This window comes from Alligator sinensis, unplaced genomic scaffold, assembly GCF_000455745.1.
Source record: "Alligator sinensis unplaced genomic scaffold, ASM45574v1 scaffold611_1, whole genome shotgun sequence".
NCBI classification, from domain to species: Eukaryota; Metazoa; Chordata; order Crocodylia; family Alligatoridae; genus Alligator; species Alligator sinensis.
Window position 1 is genome coordinate 1,204,257 of NW_005842332.1, and position 26,247 is coordinate 1,230,503.

The following is a 26,247-nucleotide window of genomic DNA, read 5'->3' on the forward strand; positions in this document are numbered from 1 at the left end:
GAGAGCAATGTCACACCCCTAAGGGGAAATCTCACCATCCAGGCAGATGCATGGAGTTTCAAGAGATAAGCCCTGGCTGGAGATTTCAGAGACTTCCCCAGCTGGGATATAGCCAGGTACAGCTGTGCATAATTGAGGCCAGACCCCTCAAAAGAGGCTTGGCTAGGGTCAGGGAAGCAATGCATAGGGGAGGAAGAGTATCTTCAACTGTCAGGATAGGGAGCTGTAGTGTCTCACTGGGTAGTGTAGGATGGCAAGGGAAAAAGATTATTGCTAGCTCTTCTTTTTGCATGCTTTGATATTTAACATGGATAAAGGGGAAATGGCCATGGGGACAGGCAGGGTGAGGGAAGAATTCAAGATTGCTACTATTCTCTGATCTCCCTCCCCAAGAAACCCTTAAGAAATATGTCCTTTATCTTAAAATAGTGAGTGTGAGTGTGTGCGCCTTACCTGGATCATCCGTGCTGCACAGACCCTGCTCCTGCTGCTACCTAGTGGGTCTGTCTGCATCAGCTAAGCATCTTGCTTTCCTTCACCTAAACTCCTTTCACCACATTTGTGTTTTTTAACACGTTTAGAAAAGTTTGGCAGCTTTTTTCCCCTTTCCATTTATTTTTATTCCCCCATTTTCCCTAGCATATCTGCACTGCCCTGATAGGACTGGGCCTGGAGCTGAACACATGTGTTGCCTATCAGTCATGTGTGAAATGCATACGTGCCTGACTGAGTGATGCTGCACAACGTAGACTGAGCACGCCCAGATGCATGTGTAGTGGGGATTCCCATTGTGGCACAATAAAAGAACTGCGTTCTTCAACTGCTTGCACTAGAAAGGAAGCACTGATTCTGCTAATTTAGCTACAAGCCACGTGCTGACAGCAACTAGGTTTTCTAATACATTTGCATAAGACATGCTGTGTATCTGCCTCATTAGGTGCAAAGCCCTGTGGTCCCCGAGCCAAGATTTGGAGACCGCATATATGAAGAAGGATCTAGAATCCTAAAGGAAAATCAGTGTTGCAAATACCCTGGATTTCCCTCCCCCTAAGACAGTGGGGGCACATCAGTTTAGGTCAGTGCACGTTGCATTGAGCCCAGTCTACTGCTATAAGGGCCTGAGTGTAGGTTGTTTGAGGCCCGTGGGAATCTGGTTGCTGGTCTCTACGGGTGCAGGTTTGTAGTCTTCAGCTATTATTTTTTTGCATTGCTTTATCCCATGTGGCAATAAGATACCCCTATGGGGGCTTTTTGCTACCCAGCTTTTCCTGCACAGCAGATGCACAGCAAATTCACTGCATTAATGGCCTTACACTGGTGCAAATACTGGTTCTGGATTCCCCTTGTGTAAAGGATGGCCAACCCTCCCAAACTGGCCAGGAGTCTACCAGAATCGGCATCGATCTCCCGGTGACTATTGAAAGCAATCCGGGAGATGGATACTTGTGATCAGTACAATTAATGACATTATGTCGTGTTGGGGAAAAACATCTCCCAGAATAGCTTCAATCAGAGTAGGCAACCCTACTTGTGTAAAGGGTCAATTCTAGGTGCCTTAGCCAGATCAACAACTCTTATGGCATCAGTGAGAGAAGGAGTAAGAGAAGCATGATTTAATACAGGTGACTCAAGCATGGCTGGAAGAAATCATGTCATTGAGCTCCCCCCACACCCTTGGCCTATACGGAAATCTGGGAATAGAGTGAACCTACTGGGGAAGGGGAGATGGTGAAAGAATAAACAGGGCTGACATGTTTTAGCGCTGGCCATAGAGCTCTGGTCCCCTTGCAAGATTAATAACAAAAAAGGCTGAAAAGGGACAGGTGCCCAGTCGCCAGGTTGGCCCTAAGATCTAGTGCAATGCGATATTTTGTAATCCGTGTACTTGTCATGTAAATTAGTGTCCTTATAGGGCTCCAACATGTGCCTGAGACTTAATGCTGAAAACTAGCAGCAACATAGTGCGCAAGGACATTCATCATCTTGAGTAATGGATTTTCTATGACTAATATACTTGCCGTTGCATTCTTCAAGGGCAAAGTCTTGATTCCCTCTTTCTCTTTCTCTCCTTTTTTTTTCCTGAGGAGCTGAACAGCATGACTTTATGGAATTAGCAGAAGCAATGGGTTAGGCACGGAGACAAAATTATGCCTGTTTTTCTTCCCTAGAACATAGGGCAATAAAGTGGTGAAAAGGCATCTGTTTTTTGGTTGTTTTTTGAATGAGCAAGGTGAAGCCAGCTGGAGAATTAGGGCTAGTTGATGGGGTGGCTTCTTGTGCCAGCTGTGGGCTTCAAAGATGTGACAGCCTCTAGTCCCATGGGCAGCTCTTTGTAGGTCTAGGCTCAGTATTCCTTCTGCCACGTTTAAATGAACAAGTAGCAGGGAGCTGTGTTGCCATCCGTGTAAAATGTTGCCCTAAATTATTACTCCAATAATTCACCTCCCTCCATCAAGGGAGTTATTTTCAAGTAAAATGCATTGGAGACAAAAAAGAATTGCAGCTTCTTTGCTTGCATGCCATGGGAGGGGGAATGAAGCTTGTGGTCTCATGGCATTTTGGAGTATTTAACTTGGTAGCGTCGCTTCAAAACACACGTCTTGTATGGGCCCTTGCAAAGAGAAGTTAACATGCAGCACAGCAGTATTTGGGGTCAGCACCCCAAGGTGACAACACAGGCTTGGAAGCATCTGGAATAGCGACGTCAGTAGGAGCAGGTTGTTTGTTGGTTAGGTGCAACAGCAGGCAGGGTAGAGATGCACCTTAGAGACTAACTGAATCAGAGGTGCATACGTTTTTAAGTCTCAGCTCATGCCATCAGATGCTTTATAAGGACTAACCTAGGCAATATGACTTCTAGTTCTTTAGTCCTGGCTCTGCAGTCTTGGGCAAGTGATTCAATTGCTCTGTGCCTCAGTTTCCCCAGGAATAAAAGCTGGCATTAGTCATGTTGTCCCCTCTCACAAGGGTGCTATGCAAATGGCTTAACATTTGTTGAGCGCTGCAGGTGCCTTGGATGAAAGGTGCCAGAGCAAATGCTATTAAGTGACAAATTAATTGCTAAATTCACTGTATTTCAAGGCTCTGCATTTTCAAAGACTGTTCTTTGTAAAACAAATCTACTTTTTAATGTTTTTTGCTTTAATCCTAGTTCTTTATGAAGATTTACAGTCTCATCAAGTCATGAGAGTCCATGTTAAATTATTGTAATTTATTCTACATTATGCTACATTATTTTATACCACATATGGTACGTTACATTAATTGAGGTAATTTATGCTAATTTTACGCTAAATTTATGACACAATTTCCGGACAGTATGGAGATTGATGCCTTAGAAATTCATGTAGTAATAGTAATCATTAATAGAAATAATACAGAGACTCTCTGTTTTGCCGTGTTGGAATCCCTGAATGCTTGGGTTGGGTTTATGGTAGTTATGGAAGAGCTACGCAAAGAGATAAGGAAACGGTGTTTTTTCTTTTCCATGGGTTTTGTATCGATCCCATAGAGTGTAATCTCAAATCTTGAAAGCCCCTTTGCAGATCAGAATAGTTAGACGCTCTGGCCCAGAGCTCCTGAACATGATCTTTTCCATCTGGATTCGCCGACATCTGGGTTTGAAGCAACTGGAGTAACTCAATGAGGCTTTCCAACACACTTTTACCAGTAAATGAATAAATGAAGGTTTCTTTCCTTTGAGAAGATGTTTAATATTTCATGGCAGAACAGACCTGGAATTTGGCTCTCTCTCTGCCTTCCCTGGACTCTGAACTCTGTAACTGCCGAGTTGCGATCCAGCGAGTGCCAAATGAGGGAGAGCCCGCAATTACATTGGATCAATAAACCTCCCCGGGCGAGAGTAACCTTTTTTTTTTAATTTATTGGCAACTCCTTGCTCTGAAACCTGCCTGTAGACTTGAGTTACTTAATTTCTCCAAACTTTGGAGGGTGACTTGAAATCTCAGTCTGAGCCTCCGGTGCTCTTCTCACACCGCATTAATGCTAGATGAGACTATACCCCACGGCGCTCGTTGTCTGTTCAATAATCGTTGCGGGGACGGCTACAGCTCTGCCGCCCGTAACACAATTTCTACCTTTTCTTTTCTAAATGACACCTACTTGCTTGGATATGTAATGTGAGCTTCCCCAGCGTGTCATGGGGAACCTTTATCACCTCTGTTGGAAAATCCCTATATTTTATTGGGTGCCACTTTCCTCTTCCGGCAGGGCAGGTTCTTTGAGTGCATGCGCTCTCTTTTATTAGACCAACTGAATAGTTGGAAAAACGTTTTTTTTCCAACTTTTTTCCAACTACTCAGTTGGTCTAATAAGAGAGATCACATCTACTCAAAGAACCTGGACTGCCTATCTCCTTAGACCAACACGGCGACAACCTACAACCCCACTTTCCTCTTCTGTCTGTTGTGTCGGGGTCTGATCTTGGGATCAACTAAAATTTCACCGAGGAAACAATGTGGCTTGATGATCGAGTGCCAGAATGGGGAGGACAGGGGCTTGCTTAGTTTCCTTTCTTTTTTTCTGCTATTGACACAGTGTGTGAACACGGCCCTATCTCTTTACACCTCTCCCCCTCTATTGTATGGGAATGAGAAGTTGTAAAGTACTCAGAGATCGCTGGTTGTAGGTTGCCATAAAAGAGCCAAGTATTATTACTGTAAATCAAGGCTCTCATAGAGTCGTCAACTTCTAGTGCTCAAAACTCATGAGATTAATTGAAAACATATGATAGAGAAGGAGACTGGACTCGATGCTCTAACAGGTCTCTTCCAACCCTAGAAAATCTATGAAATCTCTGATATTTTTTAAAAGTGATAACTTGCGGGCTTTTTGTTTGCCTTCTGGTTTTTTCATCCTTAGCATTTGCATTCTCAAGTTTTCTCTGCAACTATGAGGTATATCTAATACACGCCCAATTTTCTTTTATAAGGAAAACTGAGATTCTCACTTACTCATAAGAGTCCAGTTTAAAACTGGCGCTAACCCTCCCTCCTCCCCCAAATATTATGAGACATAAGATAAAATCATAAAGAAAAACAGCATTGGGAAAGACTACTGGCACCTAAAAAGCAATTTACTCAGGATACCCTGTATAGACTGTATTTTCTGGGTAAAATTCTGCTTGCAGAAGTTCTTCATTTTTAAATCAAGCCACCATTTCGAGCGTGACATTCATTACAAAAGGCTTTGATGATCGTCGACGCCCCTAAAAGCAGATTAAAGTCCTGCTGATTTAAGCCTTTATGCAGAATTGTGCATGCACCAGCTTAAATGATAATTTCAGGAAAATAATGAAATGAATCCTCCTCCTTGCTGGGGTTTAATCTCATGTGTTTTTCCTGCACTGAACTGATGTGAGCTCAGAAGCATTTCATCCCTTATTCTAAAGGTCTTTTGTATTACTTAAGAATATATAATCCCAAAGAAAACAAATACTTATGAGATCAGGGCTGTGTCATTTGTCCTGTATTTACAGCTGAAATGTAGCTATTCCGGTGGGAAGACTAATTGTTGTAGATAATTAAATGGAAATCCTGTGTTAGGGGGGATAGCAAATCTGGTGCTGTAATAGGGAAGCAATGCCCTCTTGTTCCCACCTGTCCTGAGAGGTGATGGTGGGTACAGGTATATCCTACCTGAGCTGCCTGCATCCCCAGAGACCGTACAGCTGACGGTGTTACCAAGCAGCTCATGCCAGTAACCGCTGAGGTGTGAGGAGTAAAGAATGGGTTGAGTCTGGGTTTCCAGTTCAGAAAGGAAAGCCCGAGATTATAGGGCAGTGCAAATAGCTGTTGCCTCTTCTAGAGGTTGTTGCAGTCAAGCCATTGGGTTTAGAAATGGTAATAGGTAGAGACGGAGGGCCTGAGCCCCTCCGCTCCCATGCATCACCTTTACACCACGATAGCTCAACTCACTTACCTGACCTGTGGGAGAATAGGATCCAGCTCCACGAGTCCATAGTTGCTGTAAAAGAAGATGAAGATGACTTTTTGCCACCCTGTTCCTTCCCAAGAGACCAGTCAAGCTCCTTGCTCAACACCAAAAGAGACTTAGAGACTAGGCTTTTGACATGACACCTAGGCATGACTACCCTACTCCTTTCCAGGTATAACTTTTGTTCTTTAAAGTAGACAAATGATTTCTCATTGAGCTTTCGGCAAGCAGGGCTTGCAGATTCCCTGACCGGCTATTAATGGCATCACCCCAGCCTAACCGAGCTGCTGCATCTTGCATGCAAGAGCATCGTTTTGCTGGGGGACGATTGTTACAGCTGCCGAGTGTCTGATTTTGAGGAAGTCATGTTTCAGGTCATTAAAAAAATCAAATTCTCTCTCATTGGTAACCAAAGACTTAAATGATCTGTAGAGATGCAAATGCCTTCACCATGGTGGTCTCTACAATTAAGGTTGAATGTGGGGCAGCTTTTGCTGCTGCTGCCCGTGCTCATTAGACAGAGACTTACAGTCTCTGGGGTTGTTAATCCAGGATTTTACCTGCAAATGAGGCTGCATTAGGGCTGCTGATGCTTCTTTCCTACTATCAGATTCCCTAGGCCAGCTGCTGGGACAGCCCCAGGCATTTGCTGGGGTAGGGGAGGGGGGAAGGAATCGCTTTAAATCACTGTTGAAATGATTTAGACCCCCATGATGAAAGGCATCCAAGCACCGGACTCATATGTAGGTGCCTAATTCCTACCAATTCCAATCTGGGGCCTTGGAGCATGGGATGAGCTGCAGAGAAGAATGAAAGCCATAAAAGCTGTTTTCCCACTGACACCATGTTAAGAGCTGATGTAAAAGCAGGCGAAGGAAGCCATTTGCAGCACAAAGCAAGTTTTATTGGCCCTATCAGCTAACCATTTACATATATATAGCTAGAGGGCTCCTTTAAACCATCTTTCACCAGCGCTGAATTCAGACCAAATTGTAATTCAGAGACGGAGGAGGGAGGGTTGCATGTGTCAGGTTCTGTATTTTTAGAGGCATCAGACTGATGTCCTGCTCATAAGAGGAATGCTTTGCTAAATGTTTTCTGGGAAAAGGCAAAAAAAAAAAAAAAAAAAAAAAAAATTAATAAAATGTTCTTGAAACAGGAAAAAAAAATAGTCAATGTTACTTCTGGGATGGGAAAACTGATGTGGTCTGAAAGGCCTATACCAGCAACTCTGATTACCGTTTCTGGGTATCACCCCGGCTTGGGCCTGAGAGCATGATTTCAAAGTCCTGCACTTAATCCTTTTGCTGACGTGAAGCTCCCCATCCTGGACCAGCGGCACGGTGTGAGTTTTCAGTGGGTTTGCATGCATTAGAAACTGGGGGCTCCATCAATGCACTTCATTTTGCTGCTTGGCAAGTCCTCTTGCTGAAATGGCTTTCAGCTATTCCTGCCCAGATGGTGATTTGAACCAAGGGTTTCAGCTGGAGATGCCCCCAGGGCTGAATTTTAAAATGCTTTAGTACATTTTATTTTTGTCCCACGATGCACGGCAAGATAAACACACTATAATAGCGGTGGGCTATTCTTCAAGAAATGCTTGGGAATTTGCAAGTGGAAGAGAGTCTTCACCCAGTTTCTTGAAGTGCTAATACGTTTATCTCAGAGGATCTCTGTACAGAAACACTCCTTCATGTGCCAGGTAGCAGACAGGCCCCTGTATATAGAAGTGCAAGTGTTGCCTTTTTCGGAGGCTCAACGCGGGGCCTGATGGGTGGATGCCTCCCATTCAAATCAAGATGTTCATCAATCCTATTAGGTCCTAGGCAGATAAGATGACTGGTTAGCAGAGGGACTGAAGAGCAGCTTTATCCACCTTAGCAATCTTGTACCTGGCGCAGCCCAAGGAAGCAAGCGTGCCGGGGGAGCTTTGTGAATAGGTGAGTACCTGCCGTGTTGGTAAACTGCCATGCAAAATCACCTCCCTGACTCCTGTATTCAGGAAAGCGCTACTTGACATGCCCCATTTGACATGCTTCGGAAAAGGGATTTTCATCCCGAATAATACTCGATGTAAAGGGCCGCTTGCACAAAATAGCCTTGTGTGGACGAGGAATTTTCTGCATGTCCCTTGCTATCGCAGGAGAGATTTGTGCTTGAATCAAGGCGCTTTCTGCTCTTTGATCCCACCATGAAGTCACACTCTTGTGTTTATGACATCAGTCTGTTGCTATGGCTACAGTGTCAAAATTCCCCCCCCCCCCATCCTTTTTTCCCCCCGCTTTGATGTAAAAGGAATTATTTAGTGCTCATGAAAATTTCAGATCAAAAGCTTTGAAAGTGTGAGAAGGGCTTTGGAGCTGTAAAGAAACCCAAAAGGCAAAAATAGCAATATTTGCGTAAACCCCAGTACAACCAAATAGCTCCGTATTCGCTGTCATATTTACACTATTCACTGGCCCTTTTATTGCCGTGGGGAGCTATTACACCTGGCAAAATGACACGTGGCTTCTCATCCCCTTAAGGAATGGTCCCTCTTTAGCACAGACCCGTCACCGGGAGACCTGATCTGCTTCTTCACGGTCCTTCTTCAGCCGTCAGCCCTTCTCTGCAAAGCACAGGCTTAACTTTAGGTATATGCTTAAGTCTCACCAACTTCAATCAAGGTCTCCTACTTCTGTTTGGCAAATGAAACTGGAGAACAGCACATCACGACTAGCCGAAAAGGAATCGGACTGATCACAAGCACACTGACTGGGGCACATTTTCTGAGAGCTCATGCTAAACTTCATCGGCAGATCATGTTCTTTGTGGAGATGTGATATCTTTTATTAGATCAACTAAATAGTTGGAAAAATTGTTCTTTGCAAGCTTTTGGGTACAAACACCCTTCTTCAGGCGTGGGCTTAGGTTATGAAACTTGTCGGATTCATAAATATCTTGAGGATGGCAGCTACCAGGAGCGTTCACAAGCAAGGACTGCTTTGACTCCATCAGCAACAGGGGAGCCAAGCTTGGCATGTAATCATCATTTTTTAAAAATCATAAACTCGGCTCTAACTCTTAGCATACAAGTTGTTACGGAGAGGGACAACTGATTGACTACATTAAAGTGCCAGGAAGAAAAGGAGGGCGTGGAATTACTATGGAGAAGGTGCAAGGATGAAATAAAACTAAGCTTGCTCTGGGTTCGCTCTCACTTCTGGAACAGCCCCTAGGCGGCTAGTCCAAAAATCACTGCAAGTCACCTGCTATGGGAGAAGTCCCTGCTCCTGTTCTCTTGCTGCAATTGGATTATGCATGTCAGAAGTCATATTTAAGGCAGTTGTACCGGAGTTCAAGATGCTCACTGTCCCATTGCTAGTGCTGGAAGCTCACCCATCCCTCGTGCCATCCTTTGAACTGCAGTACACGACTGTTTGGTCGGCTCTTTTGACAGTTTTTTCTGATTTTAGACATTAAGAGGCAAGTCTTGCAAGATAAAATGAGTCGATCTAGCCCCACTAATTTTGAATTGGGGCGAGGAAGACAAAAATGATGTCTCTGAAGTCTCCTGGAAGGTGTGATGTGGCAAAGACTTACCCCTTCATTGACAGGAATCATCCCGTTGCCCTCCTTGAGCCTGCTCACGCGCTTACATTTAAGTTTGCGGATAGGTTCCTCCAAGACGTAGGCCTACGCCAAGAATGAGATGCCACTCATCCTGGGCACATCGAGTGCCACTCATCCTGGGGAGCCAAGGCCCCTTTTTGGTAACAAGCTGTTTAATGAACAAAGACAGCAGGTGTTTTATAGACTGGGATGGGTTGCTTTAACGGCAGCCCATTTCTCTCTCGCTACCTGCGGGGCTCCAATCCCTGAGCGCTTGATATCATGAAGACATGTCACAGCTAAATGTCTTCTGGTGACAGATGGCTCCCGCCGGGTTCATGGCTCAGTCCTTCTATCAGGGTCCTTGGCCCAACATTGACGTTCTGTACCTCCTCTCCAAGAAATTGCACTTCGTGTTTCCGATCAATGAGACGAAGGAAGACGGATGCCAATGAATGGATATTTCAGAGCTCTCCCGAGCTCTCTGACCCGTTGATGTCATCTGCCTTTTGTATCAATACCAAACCAGCTGGGCTATCTCAACCCTGTAGCACACCTCATCCTCCTACACCAAAGTTTGCAATGGTGATTTCAGTTAACCTTCGAATGGTCTTGCAGAAAAGAGAGGGTAATTGCTTAGCAAAATAAGCCTTGCCCTATAGGAAAACCCTGCTTAATACTGCATTAAAACAAAAAAGCAAACCCACAAGGCCGAATGCTGGAATCATCATAAAAATGGGACGCCGTCTGTACACGGCATGTGAGAAAATTGCCATCTCTTACTGACAATCTTATTTACCTGCAAAATAAAACAGAAAGGAAAGAAGCAGCTCTGTGAGAGATCTGCATCTCCGGCAATTTTCTTGTGTGCAATCGCACACACACACCCCACCTACGGTCTCCGCCGTAAATTGTAATCTCAGTCATTTGCTCCCTTTCCTTATGTACATACATAATATTTTTGCTTAGCAATTTTGACTTCCGCCCACTTTTGTTGACAGGGGGAGGAGGGGTAATGAAAGATGTTCCCATATTTTCTGAGTGACAAATTACAATTGAGATTTTATTTCTATCCTCAACGTCCAACAATAAATACACTCGTTGTCATCCCTGCAAGGTAGCCAGTGGGCATCTGGGGGTATATTTTGCTTTCCCAAGTACTAGAAACAATTTCTATTATTTTTTCCAAGGAGAAACACAAACAGTGAAACGGCAGGAAAAGGAGGGGCGCGGGGCTTATAAATGTGGGACTGTCCTTCAGTACTGGGAGAGACGTGAGCAACGAGCTGCTGTTACATATTGATTAGGGATTATTTTTAATCTTTCTTTCTATTCGTTCCATCACGCCATGTAAATTCAAGTGATTTTCTGTCAGGGGATGCTTTAAGATAAGTGGCCACGCTTTCTCGTGTGAGTAGGGCCGTTGAAGCGCTATGCCTCTACTGGAGACGACGTCCTCCGACCAAATCAACACTCATACGGCCTGATGCTTGGAAATGATGTGACATTAAAGCAGCCTTCTTTTTTTTTTTTTTTGCAACTGCAAGTTAATTGTTGGCACAGCTGGTTAGATATTTGCAAGCTCCCATGCCTCCAAAGGGAAATTCACCCCAGTTATGGAGATCCATTAAATGGTTTATGGTTTGCTCATATCTCATCCATACATATTTCTTCTCAGCAGTGAATTTGACCTTGCAGACATTAAAAGGGGGCAGAATCTTCCAAATCAAGCACTACAAGCCATTTTGGTGCTAGAAAATGCCTGTCACCGGGAGTATGCAAATTTCCCTTCCCAGTCCCGCTGACATACCTTGACCAGAAAGGGCACCTCTAAGGTCTAAGAAGCCCCAATAAGGTCTTCAACCTAAATCAGTCTTGGCTTCGTTGCTTTCTGAAATTTAATTCCAATGAAGATCAGGTTTTTTGCATCCAAAACCTCAGTGAGAGACCCTCAGAATGGCTCAATTGAATCAAAGCAGGATTCAAGTCCTGTTTCTTAAATATTAAAAACCCCCAAAGATGCAAAATGATGATGGCCAGGAACAAAGCAGCCAATTCTTTGGTGTAAGGAAACTCCAAAAACGAACACAGGTCTTCTGGACGGATGGTTAAAAGCCATGAGTGCAATGGCTCCAACCCTCTAGAAAGCTGCTAAAGTTAAATAAGTTTCTTTTCTTTAAAAAAAAAATATATATATAAATAAAACTGCAAGGGATCACAAGAAAGTTAAATTGAAATACTATATATAACCTGTGTTAATCCTCCCCCACTGACAGATTTTAATTGCTCAAAGATATTAAGAAAAGCTGTGCTTTGTGCTTGCCGCCCTTTAAATACTTTTTTATTCTCTCTTAAGAAGACATTTTCAAAGTAGGTGTTCAGTTGGGCCCTTGGGAAGTGTGAAACTGGAACCTATTTCCTTCCAGTACTTTTCTCAGTTGGCGCACACATACTTGCTGTCAGGTAGATGCTTTGTGAATGAGTATTGAACTGTCAGCATTGATTTTTTGTTTTTTAATGGGGGAAAAAAGGACATTGCAGCATTTTATTTTGAAAGGGGGAAAAAAGAAGAAACATTTTGGGGAAGAAAATGGCAAGGGCATTGCTAAGAGACTAAAAAAGAAAAAGATTTGCTATTAGGGCATCCCAAACTTGGCATTGTCTTCAGTTTGTTTAAGGCACTCAGAAAAGCAACGCCATTGATTTTCATCTGGAATTGCTCCACCTCCTAATGATGCAACTGACAGCAAAACTGACTCTTCTTCTTCTTATTATCATGATAATACTAATTATCACCATTATTATTATTGATTTTTGACACTCCAGCATCTGGAGTGTTATGATTGGGGCTCCATTGTGCAAGGCACTGGACATCCTCATAGTCAGAATGAGACCCCGAAGAGTTGACAGCCTGAATGATAGAGCTAGAGACAGAAAAAAGCAAAGTAGTTTTATATCCCGTTGAGAGCCAAGAGATTAAATGACTGGTTCAGGATCATACGGGAAGCCTGTAGCAGAGGCAGGCATTAGATCCAGCTCTCCTGAGTCCCGGAGCAGTGCCATTACTACAAAGACCCTCTTGCCTGTCAAGAACTTGGCCCAGGATAGCAGTTCTGTGCGTATCTCATTGATCACTGTCTGCAGTGTTAACAGAACCGTGCTTTTAGTCAAGGGAGTTGTCTATGGAAGGAAACAAGTTTGTTAAATATTTGGCATTGAGACTGGCTGTCTCCTGAAGCAAAGAGCAAATGCCAGAATCATAGTAGTGTTAAAGCACCTTAGCCACAGGCCTTTGCCAAGGGGTTTCGTTGCAGTTAGTTATATTTCATCATCGATACCTTTTATTCCCTACATCTAAAGCATATGGTGACCATCTGTCCTTGTTTCGCCTGCAAATACCCACTACCCTGCCTAAAATTGTCATCTTCTCCTGATGCCTCGGTGCTCAGAGCTTCACTCAGCAGTTTATGGGTCATTAGTCCTTCAGCCAGGCTACCATATGTTGGAAGTGGAGTCCGCTCTGTTCCTGCAAACCAGAGGTTCATACATGGATAGGAGGTTTATAGACCTTATTTATAGGATGATAGGCCTAGGCTGAGGCCTGGGCTGAAAGAGTAAAATGACTGAGGAAGCTGTTGGTGTCGGTGGATGAGGTTACGCCACAAGAACAGAGGCCAGCGAATAAAAAAAGAATAGGGATGGCAATATTGTGTCTTTTGGGTTATCCAGGGTACTGCTTCTGGGAAATGTTTGCACTGTGGCAGTGCCCACTGCATACCACACAACTGCCAATCACCTCTGCCAATGAGAGTACACTATAAACTCTACCACATCTACCATTTTTCCTCTGAAGTCCAGCATCACAGCAGCAGGACTCTGCAGGGTTGCTCAGCATTTCCTCTTTCAGTTTCCAGGTGCCTCTGGGATTTGTAGTCCACAGTTGCAGCCAGCAGTAAGTCTGAGTGGGGGGAAGGAGTGTTTAACCCCCCTCCCTGGCCCCAGACCCCAGCAGAGGTTTGCCTGGGGGACAGTCCCCCATGCAGACTGGGCTGCATTCCCAGCTGGGCTTGCCCCCCTTTGTCAGCCAGCCCTGACTGCTCCAGCTAGGGAGCAGAGGGGCAGGGCCAGCCCCACTCTCTGGAGCAGACAGCCCAGGGCTAGAAAGGATGCTGGGATGCTGGGGGACTGTGATTGAACTTGAACCTGGAACGGGTCTAGGACAGAAGTTTCATAAACCAGTTTGACCTAAATCAGTTAAGCCTGATACTACATTCAACCAGGTTTATTGTAAAGCAGTTTCAGCCATTTTGAAACTGGTTTATGCGGACTGAGCTTCTGTTCTGTTACAGGTTTAAACCAGTTTCTGATCATTTCAGTTGGTTTATGTGTAACTTCTGTCCCTAGCCTCGGAGACCCAAGGGTTTGAATGAATGTCTGTTGTAATAATTAGAGAAGTTCCCATGGATTTCAGCAGGCATTGTTAAGGCTCAAAATCATAGAGGGAAAAAGTGAAGTACTTCCTCACAACCCAAGACCTTAGTTCCCATAGGAGTCTACTACCATTATCTACCGGTGTCCTGAGCTAGAACCCCTCTGCATGTGATCAGTTTAGAGGCATGCAGTTGGTGCTCTTTAATAACCAGAGTTGAAATAATAGAGAAATATTCCCTAATCTTGGAAGGCAACACTCTCACAATAAAAGTTGAGCTAATCCTAAGAGATATCATTTCCTTTTTCTATTTCGGGCCACTGAGAGATGGCATGTGCATGAAGGCCTCATTGTTAATGCCTTTAATGCTCTGTTGCCATTGCAGGGGAAAGGTGTCTTCTGCCCAGCTATGGCTTGCTATCAGAGGGGACAAATGAAATATTGGATAAAGTGCACCCGAAGCTGCAGAATGGGATTCCAATTTTCAGGATCAACAGCCCAGAACCAGAATTTTACAATTTCAAGCCTCAAGGGGTTGTTCTTATTTACCATAAATGTTTTACAACCCAAGTCCAAAATCATTCAGTTTTATCCCTTCTTCAATAATACTGTGCAATTTTAGCTTAGACTTCTGCCTTGGCCTATTGCCAGACAACACCGCCAGGATCTGTGCAACCCTGCACCCCAACCACAGGCAGAGAAAACTCTAAATGAATGGGATGCTAAGAGGGATGAAGGCAAACAACAACAATCCTGGTAGGGCCTCTATGCATGCACTTCTTCCAGGATATTGGCTTCCTGAAAGCAAAAGAAAGGGTCTTGAGCAGGGAGGAAAGACCCTGAGAGATCCATGAAGGGGCTTGTTCAAAGCTGATCTAAGCCTATTGGGTCTACACAGCCTTTGGGGAAATTTCAGTGGGGTGAACCCTTTATTTGGACCCTTGTTCTTCCCCATCCAAACAGAGCCTAGGACTGTGTAGGTCTGAATTATGCTTTTAAACATCAGAACCCAAATTTCCAACCCTTCTTTCCTAATGATTAAGCTTTGCGCATAGGAGGAATCTCTGCTCTGTTTTATCTGGGTCCCAGTCTGCAATCAAAGTTGCTTGGTTTAACTAAAGATGAGCTTTTAAGCACACTTAATGAAAACCCTGCAAATTGTTCTGTGGCTACTCTTCACTTGATATAAAATTAGGCAACGGCAACTGGATTTTAAACCATCATCAATGTGTCCACGTGGAGACTTGCACCAGCTTGGTAGCAGTCAGTAAGATGGCTTGCTTTGGCTCCAGAACTGAATGACACTCCCGCTTGTCCCAGTCTACCCAGCCATAAATGAGTACTTGGCCATTTAGGTGTGAAGTCAAACCTGAGCAGACGTGAGGCTAGCCCATCAGTCACACTGGCTACAGAAACTGGTGTGCTGTACCCATGCCACCCGATGGGTGTCAAGGCTTGGGTAGACCTTTGGCTCAAAGCAGTAATTGGCTGTGGATATGACAGGGCTGGGCCCTTATTGTTATTCAGTCGTTCACTCTCTGCCCTTTTCCAAGCAAAACTCCAATTAGCCAAGTAAGAAGTTCAGGATTCAATTTTATTCTTATGCTTTAATGTAGTTTCACTTAGACAATTAAGTCTTATTAATAAAAAAAAGGCAGTAATTTCCCAAGCAGACACATTCATACATAGACAAACAATTCTGTAGCTAAACCACAGCATCCCGCTCTGCAAGGCCTGTTAACTTTACATCCTAATTGCTTAATTAAGCTGTCTTGATCCATGTAATAATTGCAAACTTTCTATCTGGAAAAGGTTTTCAGAGTTAAGCAAGAATTGATTAAACATTTATGCTTCTGCGAAAGCTGCCTGCCCTTTTTTTTTCTCCCTTCGCTAGCTGTAGAAAGTCTCTTCCTGCCATCCAGACTCTCTTCTTGTGACAAGCCTTATTTCACCCCCATATGAAGACGGAGGGGAATAAACAGCCTGCAGTCAGCTGAGAGCAGGGAAAGACAACAAGCCAGTGCAGTCATCGCAGTTGCTCTCGACCCTGGAAAACAGGGAACACCAGGGGATGAGCAAGAAAAACAGTCAGCACCATTTCGTCTTAATGCATTGGAGGCATTTTGGCCACAGTAAAAAAATAATGTTGGTTCATCATGAAAACGACATTAAAACCAGTAAAACAAGGCCGTGCACATTCATTGGCTGCCCCTGGGAAGTGTGTTGAGGTCATCATTTGCAAAAAGCTTTTCAAGGGCACATGGATTCTTTACTGTACAGAAACAATGAGAGATGGTCTCAGTCTACCTGAACAAGCTACAAGGTGCGTGCACAACCACGGTGTGTCACTATAAGGATGGCAGCCGCAAGAAACACTAGAAGTAATGGAGCAGAAATGTTTATGCTTGGATTTTAAACCAAAATTCTCCTTTTTTCTGGCAAATATATAGTAAAAAAAAAAAAGAGGGAGATAGTCTAACAGGCTTTACTGCCCAAGTGCAGGGGGGCTGGACCCAATGATCTGGAAAGTCCCTTCCAGCCCCAAACATCTATGAAACGATGAAAATCACAGGTACTCAATTAGTGATGATAGATCAATATGGTGGCTAAGATTTGTAGGCTTAATTCAAAGCTAGTATTTCAACTCCCTTGCCATTTTTAGTTTCAATATTGAGCTTAAAAATGTTACGGTGATTCAGGGAAATAAAGACTAAGACCAACATTTCCAAAGGAGTTGGTATTCTTGCTATCTCGCATCTACATGTAAACGAGGAACGCCATGTCTGTGACACTCAATCCCTCTTCAACTGGTTCAAGATAGGCCCCGCAAAATCGGGGACACCCAAAATTGTTAGAGACTTTTGAAAATGTTGGTATCATGGAGGAGCAGGGTTTAATATGTGGGGATGGCCTCTTGGACTTCCAAAACCAGAATCTGGAGCAACCAAGGAACGTGCTACCCTTGTTACCCAAGCTTTATAGAGCCCAGAGCAGGGGCGGGCAATTATTTTGGGCGGGGGGCCGCTTACTGAGTTTTGGCAAGCCATCGAGGGCCGCATGACAGGCAGCCAGGGGCAGATAAATATTAATTTTCTAAATTTTTGGGGACCCCGCGGGCCAGATAAAATGGCTTGGCGGGCTGCATCCAGCCCACAGGCCACATTTTGTCCACCCCTGGCCCAGAGCATGTTGGATAGGGACTTCTAACATTAGCATCAATATTGTATGAATAATGCTTCAAGGCAGACCTGACGAGTAAATCTCATAATGATTGACTTTTTTATATTGCCTTCATTCACACCGCTGCCAGGGACTTGGGACCCAACAGTGAGGTGAGGTTCGAACCACCATTGAATCGGCCTATGGTCACATGGATAGAAACCCAAATTAACTCTCCTGAAAATGCTCCTGGCTCTCCTCAGTCTTAGAGGAGCAGTCTCAGAGTTCAGTGAAAGTCGAGTCACTCCTGCCTTTAGCTAGCAAGGAGCTGTCACTTGAGCTGGCTGAAAAAACCAAAATAAGAGTGGTCATGGGTTTTAATTATTGTCTACGTTTTGATTTTTTTCCCCAAAATTTCAATGTTGCTTTTCAAAGCTAAAACTAAGACTCTACCCTACTCCTTAACACTGATAGTCCCTTGGAAATTTCACCCGATTCCTTTGCCTTTAGTATCTAGATTATAAACCCTCTTCGATTATGCGATGTCCATTACTAAGGTAAAAGGAGTCCTTGAGTGAATGCTGCCCTCAGTTAATAGTTTGCATCAAAAGAAAAAGAAAATCGGACCTTGAATCTGACCTTGGTAGTCTGCATGCAGATTTGACCTTGTGTTTATACCTCGCCGGTCTTGATGATCTGCTCATCTGTGACCTGTATCTCGCAGGTGAATCTTGTGGGCAAAATTGATCTTCGGGTTGTTGGTTTTTTCCACGTATGAGCATGTTTTATCCTCATTGTCACCCATGATGTTTATCTCTGCAAAGCAGGGGGTTTATTTGTTCTGCCCCTACAGATTTCCATTGGGAAGCTGCTAGCTGAGGTTTAGATTGTCGTGTTCTGACTTTCATGGAGTCTTTTGAATAAATTTCCCTTTATTAGACACAAAGGCTCCCATTACTGTGTCTTTTCCCTCATTATTCCTGAATAAGCTCTTGCATAATAGGCTTCAAATTCTGGTTTTATGTTCAAAGTCCCAAGCCTCTTAAAGCTCCTAGTGTATGCAAACTGGGAAAGGATAGCATGCATTGGGAAGCTTCTACCTCAGTCCAATAAAGCTACATAGCTGTTTGTGCTGCTGTCTCTGAATCCCCCTTTGAATCCAAAAGTGTCATAAATTAGAGCTTTGTGATCAATTCTTGTCCTGGGCTCCAAGTGATGATGCGGGAAAATATTCTCCTGCATATATGAGGCAGTGAAAGAATACAGTTCTCAGGGTTTTTCAGGGGTTTTTTGAGGGAGAGGGGGGATAGGAAAGTGGGGAGGGGCTAGAAAGGCAATATTTAACTTGTCATCTGTTATATTTTAAACTAAAATCCCCCGTCCTGGAACTGATTCTACTGCTAGAAATGAAGAAATGTTATCCTGTGTCAGATATCGGGAGGAGTGAAGTGGGGAAATGAAACAAAAATGCACATAAGTTAATGCATCTCTGTGCAGAAGTGCCCTAGCCTGGCAGTTATAGAAGGGAATGGGTGGGTAAGAGTACAAGTACATCCCCAGTGAAATACATTTGATTCTTCCTCCCCCCTTGTCAAAAAACAAAAGGCCAAAACTATTGCTAAACACTGGATCCAGATCCTGAAATTGTGTAAATCGGGGTCAGGCCACAGGGGTCAAACACCGTGCATCCTCAGTAAATCACCTATTGCTAAGAGTGCAAATCACAGAATCATAGAAAATGAGGTCGCGTCTAGTCCACCCCCCTGCTCCAAGCAGGACCAGCCCCAACTACATCATCCCAGCCAAGGCTTTGTCCACCCAGGTCTTAAAAACCCCCAAGGATGGAGAGTCCACCACCTCTCTGGGTAGCCTGTGCTTTACTATGCTCCTAGCGAGAAGGTCTTCCTAATATCTAGCCTCAACTTCCCTTGCTGCAGCTTGAGCCCATTGCTCCTTGTTCTGCCACCTGCCCTCACTGAGACCAGTCCAGCTCCATCCTCTTTACAACCCCCTGCAGGGAGCTGAAGGCTGCTATTAAAAGTTGAAGGCTGCTATTAAATGAAATATCTAGAACAATGGCTCTTAATAAAATGTCTCTGAAGTACTAGGGCATGAGATGTCCCCTACTACGTTCTAGCTCTGCCTTCAAAACCCCAAACGCTGCCTTCAAAAAAGGTCTGTCTTTATTATTGCCTCTATTATATTTATTTTTACATTATATTTATTATAGTATTATATTTATTTTATATTATATTTATATTTATTTATTATATTTATTATTCATGTTCCAGCTTTAATTTCTAGTAGATGGGACAGGAAAAGTGCAGCTTTTGCCTTCTGTGTTGCTCTTCAGCGATGCTGGTTGAAGGAACCATGTAAGGAAACCATTGAAGGAAATCTTTAGGCTCAACTCCCCTCTCTCTGTCTTACCTGAAAAAAGAAAAATTAAAGTGGCTATCAGAAAAGTTTGATATGACCACCATGAAGTGTCAGAGTATATCATCTCCAGAAATTGTGGAGACCACTAATAGGAAAACCATTTATACTTCCTCCCTGTCAAAATATTGTTCTTTCTATGCACAGAGGTAATAAACTCCTAGAAAGTAGAATAGAAATGGTCATCAAAATTGGGTGTCTTTTTTTTTAATGCATACATTCATTCTTTCCCTGCTTCCTTTTGATATCAATTTCCTATTGCAGAAATGAGGATATGATAATTGTATGTTAATAGAGGAAAGCAGGAAGGGGAACTGCTTGGGATAGGGTACAGGCTATAATTAGAAGTAATGGAGAAATTTTTGCCAAGTATCTAGACACACTTCCCACATTTGAGGTCTGTTAAACTATGTGCTTGTTTTAGGGAACTGATGGGAACAGGTCTTTTTAAACTGCTTTGGACAAAGCACTGGAAAACGAACCATTGAAGACAATGATGGAACGAACAGGCTCATTTTCCTCCCTCATCTCCATTCTTCCCTTCCAAGGAAGATAATGTTTTGCAGTGAGAGAAGGTTTAGCAATATAAATCCATGACTGGTTAATTTAGTTATCTTCCTTGGCTCTCCTCCTCTTGTAATTGCAGTAGAGCCTGATGATCTGATCAGGCAAAAACTAATCAGCATAACATAGGGTTTCATCCCCGGGGGTAGAAAGAAAGCCAAGCACAAAAAATACCATTGTATTATTTTTTTAAATAATGACTTTGAAATTGTTGAAATTAGATTTCCATGGACGTTGTGGAGAAGAGGGGGGAGGTTGATTTCTTCTTTGGCAAGGTCCCTTTCTGCCAGCGAAGAGGAGAGTTAGTGAAATGCATGCAGAAGCATGACAGAGCTTGGAGAGCAAATATTGACTTGGGCCATGAGCGCAAAGAGGCTTAAAGGGGGGGAAGTACAAATACATCTTGTCCCTTCTCAGCTCAGCAACCTAATGCTTCAAAGGACTTTCCTTAAGAACGCTGTTTGAGACCTGTGCAAAAACTGCTGCATCTCTTCCCTTGGTGAGATGGGGCATGCAGGTGGCATGGAGGTCTCCACCACTCATGAATGGATGTAGGGACCATCATTTTCAACGGAAGTTGTGGACATCTCCTTTTCCTCCCATCTCTTGGCGCCTTTCCCCCAGCTTTTATCAGTACTGCTTATACTCATGCAATGACATTATTAGCAGCTCCTCCCTGTAGGGTGACCGGTCCATGGGGGTGAGATTTACTCCTGAACAAGGAGTCGGTGCCAGGTAGGCTGGGATTAATCCTACGTGTACCCTCACAGATGACTTGAGTCATGCTGTTGGCTCTGACCAGGACTGACTGTCATTCTGCATAACAAAAGGCCTGCAGTCTGACCCCATTCGGCAGCAGAAAGCTCATTTTAAAAATAATAATAGGAATTAATATCACTCATGCCTTTGGCTTCCTAATTTACCCCATACGGTCCCTAAGTGATAGCTTAATGCCTGTACTCTGATGGCACACACAGTGCAGAGTCATTTAGGATTTCCTTAAGCTGTAACCCCAGGTGCCTATACACATGCTCCAATGCATTCTAATTAAAACACTTTGGAGCAGACTCGCTAAATCAAATCTACTGGAGTCTAATTATCAAATCTAATTAGAGCACCCCAGTATACTGCAGTGTCACGTGGTGGGGGCTGCTCCCTGTCACATGGCAGGGGCCCATTAATGAGCTTTCATTAAAGTGTCCCTGCAGCCATTTTGAAACGCAGGACAATAAATACACGTGACACTGCAGCATTTTAATTACCATGGGTGTCCAGGAGCCACTCTAATTAAAATGCACCCCCTATCCCACCCTGAAGCACATGTGTGGACATCTATCAGGACTGATAGTGTGACAAGTAAAAGCTTTGAGATGTAGATATTATAGATGTTGTCGATATAGATATTGTAGACATAGCTATAGATATATTTTTTTTTTTAACAAAACTCTTAAGAACAGTTGGGACAAAGCTAGGCCTTAAGTGCTCTCCATTGATTCCCTCTTATTGATAACCTGATATGCTTGAGAGGTTCCTAATAACATTACGACCTTGGGCATGGCAGGTATAGAAGTCAGAGCCATTCTAATAAAGTTAAGGTCACACTCCTTCAGGGATCAATTCAGTCAGGTACTTGCCCACACATCTAGCTTTAAGCATTGACTTGGAAGTCTATGAGGCTTACTCGTCAAGTTAATTATTATCTCACTGACTTGAGGCCTGAATGAGGAGAAGGATAGTAATGGGCTCCATATACAGTATTTGAACCATCTAGAGAAAGGGTAGTCTTCATTTTCCAGGGGAGGGGGCTTTATGCAACCTAATTCCCAATTGGCAATATCTATTCCACCTGCACGTGACCCGTCCCATAACCCTTTCTCATACAAATAAGTTCGCTGAAGCCCTAGGTACTGAGGCAAGGCTTGCAGGATTATATACATCTTTTTTTTCCATTTGTGGCTTTAGTGCTTTCCACTGAATCCATTCATCAGGTCTTGTGTATAACAGCGTGTGTGGTCACCAAATCTTCCGGGAGTCAATGGAGCTGTGTTGATTTATGTCAGCTGAGGATCAGGCATCGCCTTTTACCTCGAGCCTTTTAAAATACATGGTGGCAGTCCTCCGGTAGGAATCAGATCTGTATTCTGCCCAGGTGCTGATAGATGACTTCTGACAGCTGTAGGAACTGCAAGCCCCCTGACTTCGCAGGCCTCGAGACTACAAGGCATCACCCATCTGGAGGGAGTCGTTTTATTAGCCCTTAGGCTGCTCTTCTTGGGGTGGGGAGCGGGGGAGGAACCAGACAAAATACTCGTTGTCTTACAAAATCCTGCCGTTCAGCAAAGATAAAACTTCCTATAAATGCTCTGCTGACATCCAAGGCATGGTCTCCCTTCTCCAGGGAGCTGTTAAGATTCAGACAAAAGAATGACTGTGCTAGTTCCCGACTCAAGTAAAAAGCTGAAGTTAACCTTAGCAAAGGGCTCTGGGTCTATTTTAAGAAAAATCATACCGAGGGTGACATGGACCCAAATAATTAAGTCTGGATGCTAACCCGGGGAGAGTGTTGGGAATGCCGGCTGGTTTCTAAATGCAGCGAGACTAAACCTAGAGGCTCAGCTGGAAGAGAGACTCAAGGTGTTGAGCTGTGCTGTGCAGGAAGGGATTGCAAGTGCCTGCTGAGAGCCTGCAGTGGGGTTTAATCCAGCCATTTAGGATACGTTTGGAGGGCTTCCTCCAGAGGTCTCAGACAGGGAAAGCAAATGAAGGATTAAACGACATATCCCCGCATCGTGGCCTTTTCAGTATCTGAGGACTATTTGAGGCTACTCTGAAACTGGAGGGCAAGCTTCCTGTGATCCAGAGCTTGGGAGTAACGGTGAGGGGTCTTGTATTATTTAAGGCTCACTCTGAAACTTTGACACTTCGAATATATCAGTGAATACACAGCATCTCTCCAGCTGCAACAACCTAGCCAAATGGGAGCATCCACAGTCGCTCACCAGCCTTTCCTTCTCCAGGGCTTGAGCCGGGGGTGGGGAAGGCACGAAGCTGGCAGGACCCGGAGGAGCCTTGTGACACGCAGCTGAAATGAAACAAAGAATTGACTCTGGGGAAAAGGAATCAAAACACATGGAAGAGGGGATATCTTTTATTAGACCAACTCGATAGTTGCAAGCAAATTGTTGTATTTATCTGCAAGCTTTCGGGCACGCTCACCAGGCATAGGAGGGAGCAGAGACTGTAAAATTGCTCCTAGGTGGGAATGAAAATTCATATTTCACAGGAGCGCTGAAGGTGTGCTAAAATCTCCTGCTTGGAATAGTTCATTTCTGTCCAAGGCGGTGGATGGGAATTTTAAAGCCTAGTTGCTGGCTAAACCAGCCTGGCAGCTTTGTGGGGCCAACCATGCTTGGGCGGCTGTGAGTCCCAAATACATCTGACCCTTGAAGGCAACGCAAGGTAGAAGCTCTCCTGAAAACTAAACATGGCCAAGAAACAATTGCTGTGGAGGTGCAGGGTGGATTTGCTCCTGCTTCAATTTTAATCTGTGAAAATCAGCCTTAGTGGAGAAGGCAGAGGAGCTAATGTACATTGAAATAACTTTCCCTGGACTACAAAGCATGGGGGAGGCTTCCAGATCTGAAAGGAATGCATCTGCTTGAAAATAAAACACAGGTTGACACATTATGCTTCTTTATGGAGGAAAATGGAAAAATTGGGGGGCGGGGAAAATTGTGATGGATGCTGGTAAGAAGGAGCTGGAGAGCCGCTTGTGAATATTGAGCTGCCCAATGTTGGCTGAGTCTCCAGTGAGTACGAGCCCACTGGGAAATATTGCCTTCCTAAAAAAACACCCCTGTGGAAAATGGGTTTGGGCCAGGGGTCTCTTTCCTGCATTGATTCATCCCCGAAGAAATCAGTGCTGGCTCGTGGCCCATGCCCTGCACTGCCTCTTCACTCGGTCTCCCTGTGAAAAGAAAAGAGCTCTTCCCTCAGCAACAGTGTGTGAGCCCCACACAGATTCCCAATCATCTGCCTAGACCAGGCAACCCTACAAAGCACTCTCCATCCTGAGCCTTTCACTCACAGCAGCCACATTATCCCCCAAGGACTGTCTCACTGGCTGTGCTGTCCTGCCATTTGACCTGTGAAGCCTTCTGCACCTACTCTTGCAACTGCTGCTGGTTTGCAGAGGAAGGAAAGAGGGCAGCCGATGGGAAATAATTAGGCAGAGAACACAACCCTGAGCTCATCCAGGAATAGCACAGGCACGGCTAGAAATGCACAGAAAAAAAAGCAACCACTGATTCTTGGTGGATATGTCATTGAGGGGCTTCCAGGGACAGCAGCTTTTTCTCTTTGTTAACAAGAGTGGTGGTGCATTGATCCTCATTGATGATTTGCTAAGTGTTCTCCGTGGATGAATTTCAGTCTCTGTGTGTCCTCTCCGGCTATTCACAGATCTTGTGGGTGATCCCCCAGCCAGCCAGCCTAGGATACCTGCTCCATTTAAGCCAGAATCCAGGGGTTTTCACAGAACCCCAATCTTCACTGTCCCACTCTAGTTCCTCAACCATGGATGCCTATACACATCATGGTTTTTAATCCTCATTAAATTAAATAGGGTTATAAAATTTAAACTTGTTTACTTTGGAGCGTCACGTCAGTGTTTGCACGCCCTCCGGCCAGCGCCACAGGAGAGCAGGACAGTCCAGCACTGCCCTCCCAGCCCAGGGCCCCCCAGCCCGCACCCCATGCTCCATGCCTATGCTACAAGAAGCTGGCAAACTGCACAAGAAAAAAAAAGCAGAAAGAAAAAAAAAGCAGAAGCAATTTGAAAGCAAAAGCAATTTGAAGGAGCACACTACAAAAAAGTTGCAGCTACCTGATGGACAAAGAGGCTCATTACACGTCTTTGATTGCTTTTGTGTTTGCATGCGACAAATCCATGGACGTGCCGCTTTAATTCCTGGTGAGCCAAACTAAACAATGTCTGAGGAGTTTCAGTTTAATGCACCAGAAAGACTACTAAAGCGTCCGGAAATCCTGCTTGTGCAAACAGTCATGCCAGTGCAAGAAAGGGCAAAAACCGTGGTGTGTATAAAGGCCCCATGAGACCATCCTTTGAGGCGTAGGAAGACCTACCCCCCAAAAGTAAGGAGCACTAGCAATAGGAATAGGAAACCTCATCCATCTGAATTTATTGCCTTCAACAGCACAATGACAGTGCCTATGTAACAGCATGTGTATGTTAGAAGATAGCAACTGGGGTACTTGTATTACAGTGAAACCTAGGCCATGTGCTAGGGATACTGGACAAGCCCTTTGGCAGAACAAAAAATTGACGGGCATTTACATTTCAGTATTATTGCCAACCTAATCAATAGCCAGAAAGAGGGGGTGGAAATCCAGACCTCTGCAGCCATTTCTGCATTAGTGCATCTGGATGTGAACAAAGAAGGAATCGACTTCTGTCTCCAGTCACAGCTATTACCAGTCAGGTGAGAATTGAGTTTCAAAATCAAACCTTCTGCAATAAAATGCAAATTGGGACATGCTGCGCTGAAGAGCGCAGCAAAGAGAAGTGATCTGAGGCCTTTGATTGTTCCTGCCCGGGTCTCGTAAATCATCTCTGCCTAAATCCTGTGCCCTGCTTTCTAATTCCTAGCATTACTGCTACATTTATCCTTCTGTGTAGTTGGTTTGAATTCAAAATGTTGGTTTAATGTGGCATTGATGAGATGGCATACATTTATGAAAAAGTACAGCGGAAAATGGGTTTGTAGAGGATAAAACTTTAAAAAAGGGAAGTTGTATTAAAAATCTGTGACTGAAACTTCAAAGGGAACTGAAATGGTTTTGCAAAGATTTTGCACTCTCTCTAGTCATTTACTTGCTTGTATTCTTTAGATTTCACCTGCCCTTCAACATGAAATCAAAAACCCCTATCGCATGTTGTAAAGCCCTTGCTTTGAGGATGTGTTCGTTGGCCCATTTTACATCCTGAGATTATGTGCCAAACATGAGGTTTGGATCTGAGCTAAGAGGTTTATTTATTTAAATGCACAGTTGCACAGTGTGTTGGATCGTCTGGTCACAGAAGATGCACAAGG